The following is an 11415-nucleotide window of genomic DNA, read 5'->3' on the forward strand; positions in this document are numbered from 1 at the left end:
TGTAACTTGTAAGAGGAGAGAGGAAAATAAAAGTTGACTATGAAACAGTTTAATGCAGAAATTACTCAACACTTGTTTTTCTAAGCTTGAAACCAGAAAACCAGTGTTCTGCTCAAGTGTTTCCACCATATCTATAGACAGGGTGAAATGTCTACAGTCTTGAAAGAAAGCTAGTAAATTTGGCAGGTTACCAACCTCTACTAAGGTGCATGTCTCCATTGCTTGTGATCCCCAAATGCTTCTATACATAGTCGTTTGGAGCATCGCTCTTTTCAGCAGCTAGGCACAATCATATACAAAGGTTGCATAGGAAATTCACACTGTTTTCCCATTTGATCTTACAGTCCGACCTTGACAATCTCTCCAAACAGAGGACAGCAAAATTTTTAGTGCCATAGAGATACAATGTTTTCCACGTAGTCAGCTATGCAGATTGGCACAGCTTCCTGGATTGTAAAGGAATGATGCCAGGTTATACCATCGTGGAGGTGGGTATATCTATAACTGTAATTAATTATAACTTCTAATTCTGATGTACTTTCTTGTCCTTGCTGTAGATTGTAGTGAGGATCCAGTAAGACTCTGCTTCTTTGATTTGTGCAAATAGGACCAGACTGAAGTATGAAGAGTTCTCATCTCTGCAGCTATTAAATTGATAGAAATACAGTTTCTCAAATAGTATGTAGAGTTGACAGTTTCTGACATGTTAGGATGTCTCTAAAACTCAAGACTGATATATATAACATCTGTAAGACATCTGTGTCTTTTCTTTTTTTCCAGGTATCTTTCAGGAGGTGCGTTATTATATATGTCATACACCAAGCCCAAGTAGGAGCAACTGTTCATTCTAAGGTAAAGTTCTGATCCTGCTGAGAGCAAGAGAAGTTTGGTTGGTAGGAGCCAGATTTTTGGCTGAGTTCTTTCAACTGTTATCTACAGCATGCTTCACGTTTGTTTTTTGAGTATATCCCTGAGCTTCCTCAGTAAGAGGTTGTAATTTATACAGCTGGAGCCCGAATAAGCCTTTGGTCACCAGCTATGGTTAGTATTTCTGTCTATTCTGCATCACTTCAGACACTAATAGTCAATGTAACCAACGGATCCAAAGGGTGTTCACTCTTGTTGTGGCAATGTAGTTTAGTGGTTAGTGTGCAGGACAAGAAGCATACTGTCTTCCACACACAGGATTAAATTCGGGTTGTTTTGTGATTAGCATTTTGTGGGGTGAAGAGGGGATGAGATTGCATTTATAGGAAGTTGCAAACTTCATCCTGAAATATAAGCATGTACGTCGTCTAGGTGGCTTTTCAACTCAGTCCATTAAAACAGAGTTTATCTCCTGTCTGATGCTTTTAGCAGGAATTATTAAAAAATATTGTTTGTTTTAGACAACCCTGTGACTCTTCACCACTCTAGGAACTGGGTATAGATGTAGGCTTGTTGATTTGTGCAGCTGAATATTTAATTGCCAGAGTTCAAAGGCTCTTACAGAATGCTCTGGCCAGTATCAAAACTGGATTCCTCCACTAGAAATTCAGAGTAACTTCACTGACTTAAAAAATCTGCTGCTGTATTTGGCCTGAGGGATTTTCACTTCAAGCTACATGATTTTTCTCAGCTGTTCTTCTTAAGTTGGGCATTTTATAATTGTTGGGCTCATCCCACAATGATCTTGGCCCTCTTCTAAAGGGCAGATGTAATTTGGGTCCCTCTGCAGTGACAGCTGTGTAAAGATGAATTCCATATTCTTGTCAGGAGCTCAGTTACTTTGTTGGCCAGTGCATTTAGAAAGCTGCTGTCAGTCCAGCTGATTCATTTCAATGGGATTTCTTGAGTTTTTCTAGTGTTCCTCTTATTTATTTGTTTTATTCCTGCATGTCAGGTAGTGTCTCAGCATAGACAGCGATCTCCAGAATAGCTATTTCTTCTGTCTTTTTCTAACCTCAATCATACTCCAGTGTGAATACCGATTGCAAAGACATTGTTTGGCTTGGTTGCAACTTCCCTATTTCATTGCTCCCTCTGCTTGCTGGGTCTGTCAGAGACCTACTGTTTCTCTAGGCATCTCCATCCTGATATACTTAAGGCATTATATATTATTTCTTCTGGCAATGTATTCTCCTGGATTTTTTTCTTTAATATATCTTTTTCATTTTTCCTGTCCAAGTCTGTTCCATTGTATTAAAGACACATGAACTGGATTTACGGTGCCTGAAATACTGTTTTGGCCCTAAAACTCACCCCCTGCCATACCACTGGAAATTACTGCAACTTTTCTGTATCTTTAAAGATCTCATTGAACTCAGGTGGGCATGTGTGGCATTTTTCTGGCAGGAGAATGTTTGTTTAATCCTCGTATAGTGAAGCAGAGAGTGAAATCCTAGATCCATTCACATCAGTGGGGCTTTCCCTGGGCTCCAGCTGAGCCATGCCTTAATGGTCAGGTTTATGGTCTGTAGTCAGCCTTCCAGCGAGGGGAGATGGAAAGCACAAAGCAGATTTTCACTCCCATATTCTGGGATGAGAGGCTGAGCCAAGGGACTGCTTGCTACAGCAAGAGGTGGAGGACTTGGAGGACCAAGTTTTCTTCCTGGTTCTTGCACTGGCCTCCTGGAAGATACTTATTTATGTTTTAGTGTTTGCCTGGCTGTAAAATAATAAAGTTCCTCAGCAGCACAGTACTACTTGGATGTGTAGTTTTGCTGGTGTATTGCAATTGTATTTGAGGTTCTGGAGATGCGTGTCCATCTGGGACATGCTAAGCCCACAAAGCAACAGATAAGCTTAAGCTGCAGATTTATTCAGGTGCTTAAGTGCGTTGCCTGCATGGGGCCTTAATTTATTCCCTGTGAATTGTGGTGATGTGTCCCAGTGGAAGTCATCTGGTTTGGTGACAAGCCTGGTTTATCCTCCCAGCAGAGAAGTTTGCTGAAATAAGGTGGGTTAAAAGTTTTCCCCTATTCCCATCCCCAGCTGAAGAGCAGTTTAAACGGAAAACTGTCAAGAGCGCTTATTCAGAGAAGCAATGTTGGAAGTTGAAGATAAGAGCATTTATCTTCATGTCAAAACTACTCAGTGTCTTTGATGGACGGCCAACACGCTTTAACAAGGAGCTTAGGCTGGAGACACTGGAATGCAAGGAGTCCAGGGGGTGGTGTTTATCCCGCCAAAACATGGCATACATCAAATCAATTACACGGTGCAAGTGTATTTCCCCCATCACCAGTCAGCATTGCAAGCTCGAAGAAAATATGTTCTCCTAGGCACTAGAGGAGCCTCCTCCCTTTAGATGCTGATTTAATGTGAAATGTATATTAAAGAGGAGAGGGGGAATCTCGTATGTTCTGCAGCAGATTGCCACATCGATCTTGTCATTTAGGCAAACACAGTTGGACCTGAGGCTATGAGTCTGTGGGATGTGCTATATTTCTGTCATGAATTGTCAGCCTCAGAGAAGCACAGGAGAAAGAGAGGCACCGTAACAGAGTGGAAAGTGCAGTAATAAAGGGACCAGCAAGCCATTTAAGAGCAAATCAAAGCAGTTGCCATTTTGGATCGTGCTCGCCTTTGACAGCTAGAAATGTGCTCTGCCCTTGCCTCCTCCCACAGCGAAGTGGTGACGGGAAGAGGCAAGACATAAAGGAAAGACTGGTGTTTCTATCGGGGCTGCTCCCATCCATGCTGCTTGGCAGGAGTTAAGCTGTTCTGTGTGGCTAATGGTAACTGCAGGTCCCAAAGGAACCCTCAGGCTGCCCTGTGCCTGCCCTTGTACCACTCATACTATGGCTTGCCAAGCCCTCCCTGGTGCCATCTCTGAGCCAGCTCCTCTATGAGGATTTCTCCCCTGAGCTTGCACCCTGAAACTACAACCTGTTTTACACATCACTGACAGCCAATTTGGGAGCCGATGGGAGCACACTCATGTTCTGCAGGGACCTAATCCAGGATAAGAAACTTTCCTGAAATAGTTCTCTCCATCAGGAGTGTGGCTTAAAAACCTGTTTTTGTTTAAATGACTGCTCTGGGAGGCATTGCGCTGCTGGTGGGGGCCACAGTGAGATAGTTGGAGTGGCTTCCACCAGAAGCTTCAATCAAACAGATACACTGGAAAACTCATCCTAATTAATAGCAGGCCTTGGGCATCCCTCTGCCTGGATGTTTGTACGATGCTGTCTGAAATGATGTCAGTGCCTTGGGATAATTGTGTTTCTCCCAAGCAGAACAAAGACGCTAGAGAGCGCCATGTATTTGCAGATTTTGACTTTGGAAGCGCAGTCTGAGGATGCGAGTGCTCCCTGAGGGGAGTACATGGGAGATAACTGTTCTCAGGTCCCAGCCTGGGCTTGCTGCTGTGTGCTGTACAGGAAGACTTGTCTACAGAGAGGTGGTTTCCCTCTTGATATGTGTAGCTGCAGATGCAACATAGCTTTGCATTTCTTCCAGTGAGCTCCATGCCTTTGGGGAAGAAAAGGTGGTTTTGCTGTAAGGAGGAAATCCTGTTAGTCTCATTGCTAGTAGAGGAGATGTGTTTGAACCAGCAGATCTTCCCAGCCTTCTGTGCAAACCTTCTGTCACATTGTCTTGAATGTAGCAACCAAGAGAGGATACCAGGAGGGGCCTGTCCAGCAGTCTCCCATCTTAAGGAAATTCTCAGAGCAGACTAGGGTGAAACATCTCAGGAGGTGCCCTTGAGGGAGCTTTGCAGGACGATTGCCATTGCTTTTGAGCTCACACTCTCTAGTCCTTGTGAAGAAAACATTTAATTTTCAAGTAGTTCAATACCTAAACAATGTTTAATATTTTAGTATATTTGAATGGCTGTCATTTCTTTAAGAACAGGCTGGAGTCAGATTGTTTTGCTGTCTTTTATTCCCACTCCCCCAAATGGCATAGGCTCCACATGAGCTCCATGTGGGCTCTACCCTCCTCTTCTTTGTGGGAGGGTGGGAAGCTCATGCCCATTCCAGCAGTGCTGAAGAATAACTGTCCTTGCTGTTACATCATACACTGTCCTGGATCTTCTCCCACCACCCAAGGCCTCCTGAAGCTTCTCTATACCCTAAATTGGTAGGGAAGCAATCTACATGGCATCATGCTCCTCTTAATCACCGATCATGCGATGATGATGACTGAATTTTCATTACAATGAGCTGGCTTTTTTTTTTTTTCCCCTCTCCAGTGAAATGTTTCCTGCAGAAAAAATGAGACTTCACCAAAACCTGACTTATCTTTCAGGAGATGCCCATCTCCATGTATTCAGAAATACATTCAGAAACTTTTCTTTGAAAAAGTTCAGAGGCTTTTTAAGGGAGGTGATATGTAGGTATTTAGGAATTTTAAGTTTGCTATTTTTCTCCTTTTCTTGTGCTATTAAGTCTAAAAGGCTAAATGAAGTCTTGCAGTTATTTTTCCTATCTCATCTTTTTTATTGATTTGTGGATGTTTTTATTATCTTGCCATTTCTGAAAACATTTCACATTGGGAAAGCTCCAAAATAGTAAAAGAGAATGAAAATGGTAGAAAAGGAAAGAAGGTGGTAGTGAAAAGATGTTTAGGAGGAAGCATTTTTATTGCAGTTGCCAGCAGGAGGAAAAAGAATAATACATATTTTTCTTCATCAAAATTCTTAATGATGTAGATGTTTAGAAATTTAATTGAAAAAAAAATCATATTTAGGCACATCTGAATGGATACAATTTTTCCTGTCCTGTTTTGACCTTCTTCAGTTCTCCTTGGCATTACTGCTAGTCCCCTCTGCCCCTTAGGCTGTGTCAGAGGCATCTGGAAATAGCGGATAAGAAGGAGCCTTGGGGCAGCGCAGCTTGGGAGCAGTGGGCATGGGCTGGAGGGCAGGAGGCATCTGTGTGCTTTGGGGGAACTATATGGACACGAGGAGCTGCTGTGTGCTCAGAGGAGCTCCCTTCCAGGGGGAAGCCATCAAAGGGGGAGCCTGCGCCTATGTGTTTTGAGAACTGCCTCTCTCCCATCCATGCAAGGGGGAAGTCAGCCATCCAGCACAGATCCAGGCTGGTATTTACCAGGAAGATGGTGTGCCTGGCAGCGGGCAGAGGATTACTGGCTGCAGAAATAACTTCCCAGGAAGTGCCTGTCGAGATTTTATCTTTTCGTTTGGAGAATGTTGGGTCTATGCAAATCCCTTAGAGCACAGGGAAGAAAACAACCCTGGGCACAGGGCTTTTGAAATGGAGAAAAATGAGCCCTAAGTTACAAAAATAGGGCAAAGCACTTGGGCCCAGAAATACATTAGAGTTCGGTGGAGGTGTTGGAAGCAGCTTCGAAGATTCCTTCCCATTCCTTAGTGCAGTGGTTGAGACACTGGTGGGAAGCATGAAGTGCTTCTCTGAAGGCTCAATATTGTGTTAAGTGCCCTGTGTTATCTGTGCAATATCAGCAAATAATTGCTAATTAGACAGAAACACTCTCAGACTTCACACTCAGCACCTGGTGAACAGTTTGCTGGATGCCCCTTTGCACTTACACATAGCAAATATGAATTGTGTTAATCTGATCTCTTATACTGTCCATCCATTCTTTACCCTAAAAAGTTTTGGTAAGTGTTGGCCAGTTTTGATCAAATTTGGCCAAGGGGGAAAGGTCTGAAAAATACTTTTTCCTGAAAATCAGTGTCAGAGTAGGAGAGGCCCATAGGAGTGTGGTCCCTAAGAAAGGGCAGCCCCATGTCTGGTCTGAGAAGGAGGTAGTTTCTGGGACCCTGCAGCTTCTAGCTTCTTTACCCAAGGAGTAGTAGTAGGAATAAAGATAATAGGAAGGAGCTGGAATGTTTTGTGATGGGAATATTGCCAAACTGCAAATATTCTACAAATGTAATGGCTGGGGGAGTAAGGCATATAGGATATAAACCTCTGGAAAACCAGATTTCATGGCTCTGCTGCTCAGAGAACAACGTGTTTACTGGGAATGTTGGATTAAAACTGGATTTCTCCATCAACAACTGTGATCAGCGTGTGCTGTGTTGTAAGTGGGCAGGGGACTTTTGCCTGCGCTATGGAGTGCAGTGTTATGAATAGTTTCCTTACTCAGGATGGCATTACTCCAAGCCTCAAGGTAATTTATATCTCAGGTAGGCATGCTGTTGTTTAACAAGGCTAAATATGGAGAAATGAGAGCCTGATGTGGGACCATATGCTCTGTAAGCAACAGCAGAGTTTATGAAGGGTAGTTCAATATTCTTCATATTGTAGGAACAAGCATAAGCAGATTTTTTTTTAATTGGATTTTGGGACAAAGCACAGCTGGTACAAAGGAATTGTATTAGCAGGAATTCAAATGCTGCTGCTTATTAATGCAGCAAGTGATCATTTACAAGTCCTAGTTTTTTCTTTGCTGTTTAATACTCCGACAGCCATAGACCTACGTAGCATTTTGCAAACATAAGGTTTTTAGAGAAAATCAGCTGCTTATTCTTACAGCCCCTCTAGAATTAAGGTATATTACCAAGCCTCTGGAAGGTACTTGGCAAGGCAGGAGAGCTTAGCCACAACTTGCTAGAGGTAATCTTGCATCTTCCTTGGCAAAGAACGGGTGGGAAGCAAGAGGCAGAGAGTATGTAAGTATCCTTCTGGTCAGCATAAAAATAGCAAGTTGGAAAAAAGTCACACACATGACAACCATTTTTCTTCTCTCTGCTTAGAGAACTGGGAAAAAGTGTGTTTGACAAATGAGTTATTGCATGAGCCCCTGAGCAAAAGAAAACCTTTTTGAGCAAGAAAAGAACCATCCTTTCCCAGTTACTTTGTAGTTCTTATTTTAGTGTTTTGGGAATAGTGGTCATTTGGGAATTTTTTTTTCTTCAAGTGTGGTTTGGTGGTGGTTTTTTTTAACAGAGAAGAAAGGAGGCAGTATGTAGAGACACTAATTGGTTGCTCCTTCCCTGTTTCAAGATTGCTGGTGGAAAAAGAAAACCCAGCGATCATCCTTAGTGCACATGGGCTTCATAGTATTTGGCACGAGGCAGCATGCAAGATGAAAGTGTGTCTCTTGACAGCCAGCTTCGTACTGGCAGCCTTTACTCCAGGCAACAAATTAATCCACTCAACTGTGTTCTGCATAATTGTTGATACTGTCTTAATTGGTACCATACGTTTCTCTGTGTCGACATGTCCATCATGTTAATGTCTAGGGACTGTTGTTTCCTGCCAACTCGGGAACAGCACAGCCTGCTCCATCTTAACTGAACTCCTACCTAAAATGCCTTAGTAAGAAATTTGACTTTATGGCAAAGGGAAAACGTAGAGCCATGTTGGGGCATGACTCAAAATTCATGGGGAAAAAAATGGGACTCTTGATTTCAGTAGCATTTGGAGATGAGCCAGCTCTTCCAGGGCTCTCTAAAGGCAATCCGGTTCAGCTGAAGTCAAGTCTGAAGGCAAAGGAGCTTATTCTCCCGCTCCCAGGAAATCTGTGGTGGGGGCTGGCAAACATTTTCCAAGTGTGTCACAGTGGGGTGTCCAGGGCAAGGCAGCTGCAGAGCTGATTGATCCCAGTGCACTGGTGGCTTTGTGCATTGGGATTAGCATTTTGAATTTCGTCCATTAATGAACTGGCAGCCAAGGCAGAGCCTGGAGTGCAAGTGCAGTCTGCTCTCCCCCCAGCTCCTCCACAGGCTGTGGTAACAGGGGTAGGAAGATGCTGGGGAGGTAGAGAGCTGGGTGCAGCCCAGGCTGAAGTGACCATGTGTGGGCATTGATAGTGTCAGCTCCTGAGAGGAAATGGCCATCTCATCTCCAGGCAAAGGCATCACTGATCCTTCCCTCCCTGGCAAGGCAGGGTGAAGGCACTAGGAAGCATTACTGGATTCGGTTGCCTCTGAAGAGTTAGTCTCTAAAAATCCCAAATTAGGCACTGAAATAAAAGGGCACTTCTGACTGTCTCTATGGCCACTTCCACATCTCTGAAATAAGAAGTAGTGCCATTCCTTTGTTTCACCAAGGAGTTGCATGGTTACAGTCATTAAAGCTTGCAAGCAGTCAGGATCTATAGGATAGGTATCTCAGAGGGCTATATGGAAAATGAATAGTTTTGTGTTCAGAGAAGCGCTGGAACCATACACAGTCCGTTAAGGCACGAGCCAGCAAACTGAGTGATGAGGATCAAATGTTGAATAACTTCTTATTCAGTCAGTGCCACCTCTGCTAAACATTGAATTATCTGGGATGGAAAAAATGGCATGTGATTATGAAATACAAGGCTCTAGCATGTGTAGAGGGAGCAATGTGCAGGGAGGGCAAATGTTTGCACAGGCAACCTCACTTTGGACACCTCCGGGTGCTAGGTTACTAGACTTTGCTTCTGCAATGAAATTTTTTACTATATTATTGCCTGTGCACATACACACATGCACACACATGCTCTCTCATTTCCTTTCTCTGCTCCTACAGTTAATTGATATGAGCTACACTTATTTACATCATTTTATGTGCCATCATCTCTTGTTCAAGCTGTTGGCCGGTTTTAAGCAAAAGTATTTATGTAGACATGAAAGAAAGAAGGCTTCTTCCCTATCCTTTTGTAAAGCCATCACTGATTATTTAGGCTACGGCCAGTGTATGGTTGAAAAACTCATTTAAGAGAGCAGCAAAACACATGGTAACATGTTTTGTGGAGGTTTTAAATGCTATTGTTGACATTTGGATCTGGAGAAGAGAAAAGCAGGAGGGAAATAAGGAAGAATTTTTGGATGGATTTTTTCAAGTGTAGCTAGAAAATATAAGTCTACTGAGCTATAGCATTTTATTTAAGAGTCCTGGCATTCTCAGAAACCAGTTTTTGCATGTGGAGTGCAGTGGCAGTATTGGTAATCAATATGCCAAGAGAAATGTCATTCTTTTGAAAGCTGTGGGCTGCCTCGCCCTTTGTGGTTCCCAGGAACTGGTATTGGGAAATAAAAAAAAAAAAGAAAAAGCTGCTTCAGCAAATTGACATGAGAGACAGATGAAATGGCTGAACTAAAGGAAAACCTTTTACGCAAAAAAAAAAAAGCGCAAAGTGAGACCTCAAGCTATTTCTGGCATCTCTCCTTACACCTTTGGTGTACCAGAGCACATCTGCAGTGCTGAGTGTCCTGTCTGATGCAACTTCAAGCTCAGGATCATGCAGTCCCACAGCTTCCACCCCAAGTCGTTTCTACTCTCGGAGATGAAAGGATTCAGGTAACAGCTGGATGACCTTTTTTGTTTCCTAAGTGTCTTGAGGAGCCTTCCATTGGTTTACCTGCAGATAGGTGCAGCCAAGAAATGGAACATTTCCAGGTAGCAGAGGGAGGTGTAGGCTTCATGCATAGAGAGATTATAGTCGCTAAACTGTCCTAATGAAAGGAACAGCCCAAGAGGTGATTTGAGACCTGACACAGAAAGTAAGGGGACTCAGCAGCTTGTCCTCTGCCTGGGGGCTTCCCTCGCTCCTGGGAGCAGGGCAGGATTTGGCCCTGGCACTGCTGCTGCTCGTGCAGAGCAACCCCCTCCCTCCATTAGTGCTGGCAAAGTCAATGCAAGTCATCGCTCTGGTCCCAGCATGGCTGGGAACAGGGAAGCAGGCAGGAGCTGCAATCCCATGGCCATGATCACCGTGCCTCCTGGGGGAGAGCCCAGCAGGTGCATCCCACTGGGTGCCATGAGACCTGGCCTGTCAGGTGCTGCCTAAATGCCATTTAAGCATCACTTAGTGCTGACTTGCTTTAGCAGCTGATGGAATTGTGGTATAAAGTGGTTCAAAACAGGGATCAAACTCAGGATCCTTGAGCTGCTGCTAGCAGGGACAAGGTGTTTCTGAAGGAAAAAAAACCCTCTACATTTATGATTATTTTAAGACAGCTCCCCCTGCCCCAATGACTCTTTATAAGGCGGTATCTAGGGAGCCTTTTAGATTTCTGCACTTGTCTTGTGTTCTTCAACCTGTGAAGAAATCATCCTAGCTGGGCTTTCTAGAGAGCTCTGAAACATTTCTCTGCACTTACGCTGTAGCAACAACTCTGTAAAGAATCCTCAAAGATGTGATTAAGTATGTTTTGTCAGCATTTGAAGTGGAGATTAGATCATCTTGTAATATACGTATATAAAATCAAGTGATAGTATTCTTCCATTTCGTAATGCATATCACCATGAGGGAGACTTGAATGCTGCATCTGCTGATCAGATGCACAGTACAGCACTGCCTTGTTCCCCTACTGCTTTAATTGCATGTGGTAGCAGTTTTTTAGGACAGGAAGTTTATATTATCTTTTCCAATTGAAACTTTAATAAAGTTGAGTAAGGAATTGGAATTTGGATAGGATACTGTGTCTGATGTAGTTACGTGAGCATTTAGAAAGATCACTTAGGGACCTCGAATGATAACAAACTGGACTGCCTGATGCTTCTAAATTAGATGTTGCTTTTC

This window comes from Aptenodytes forsteri, unplaced genomic scaffold (genome assembly GCF_000699145.1).
Source record: "Aptenodytes forsteri isolate BGI_AS27 unplaced genomic scaffold, ASM69914v1 Scaffold582, whole genome shotgun sequence".
Lineage (NCBI taxonomy): Eukaryota > Metazoa > Chordata > Aves > Sphenisciformes > Spheniscidae > Aptenodytes > Aptenodytes forsteri.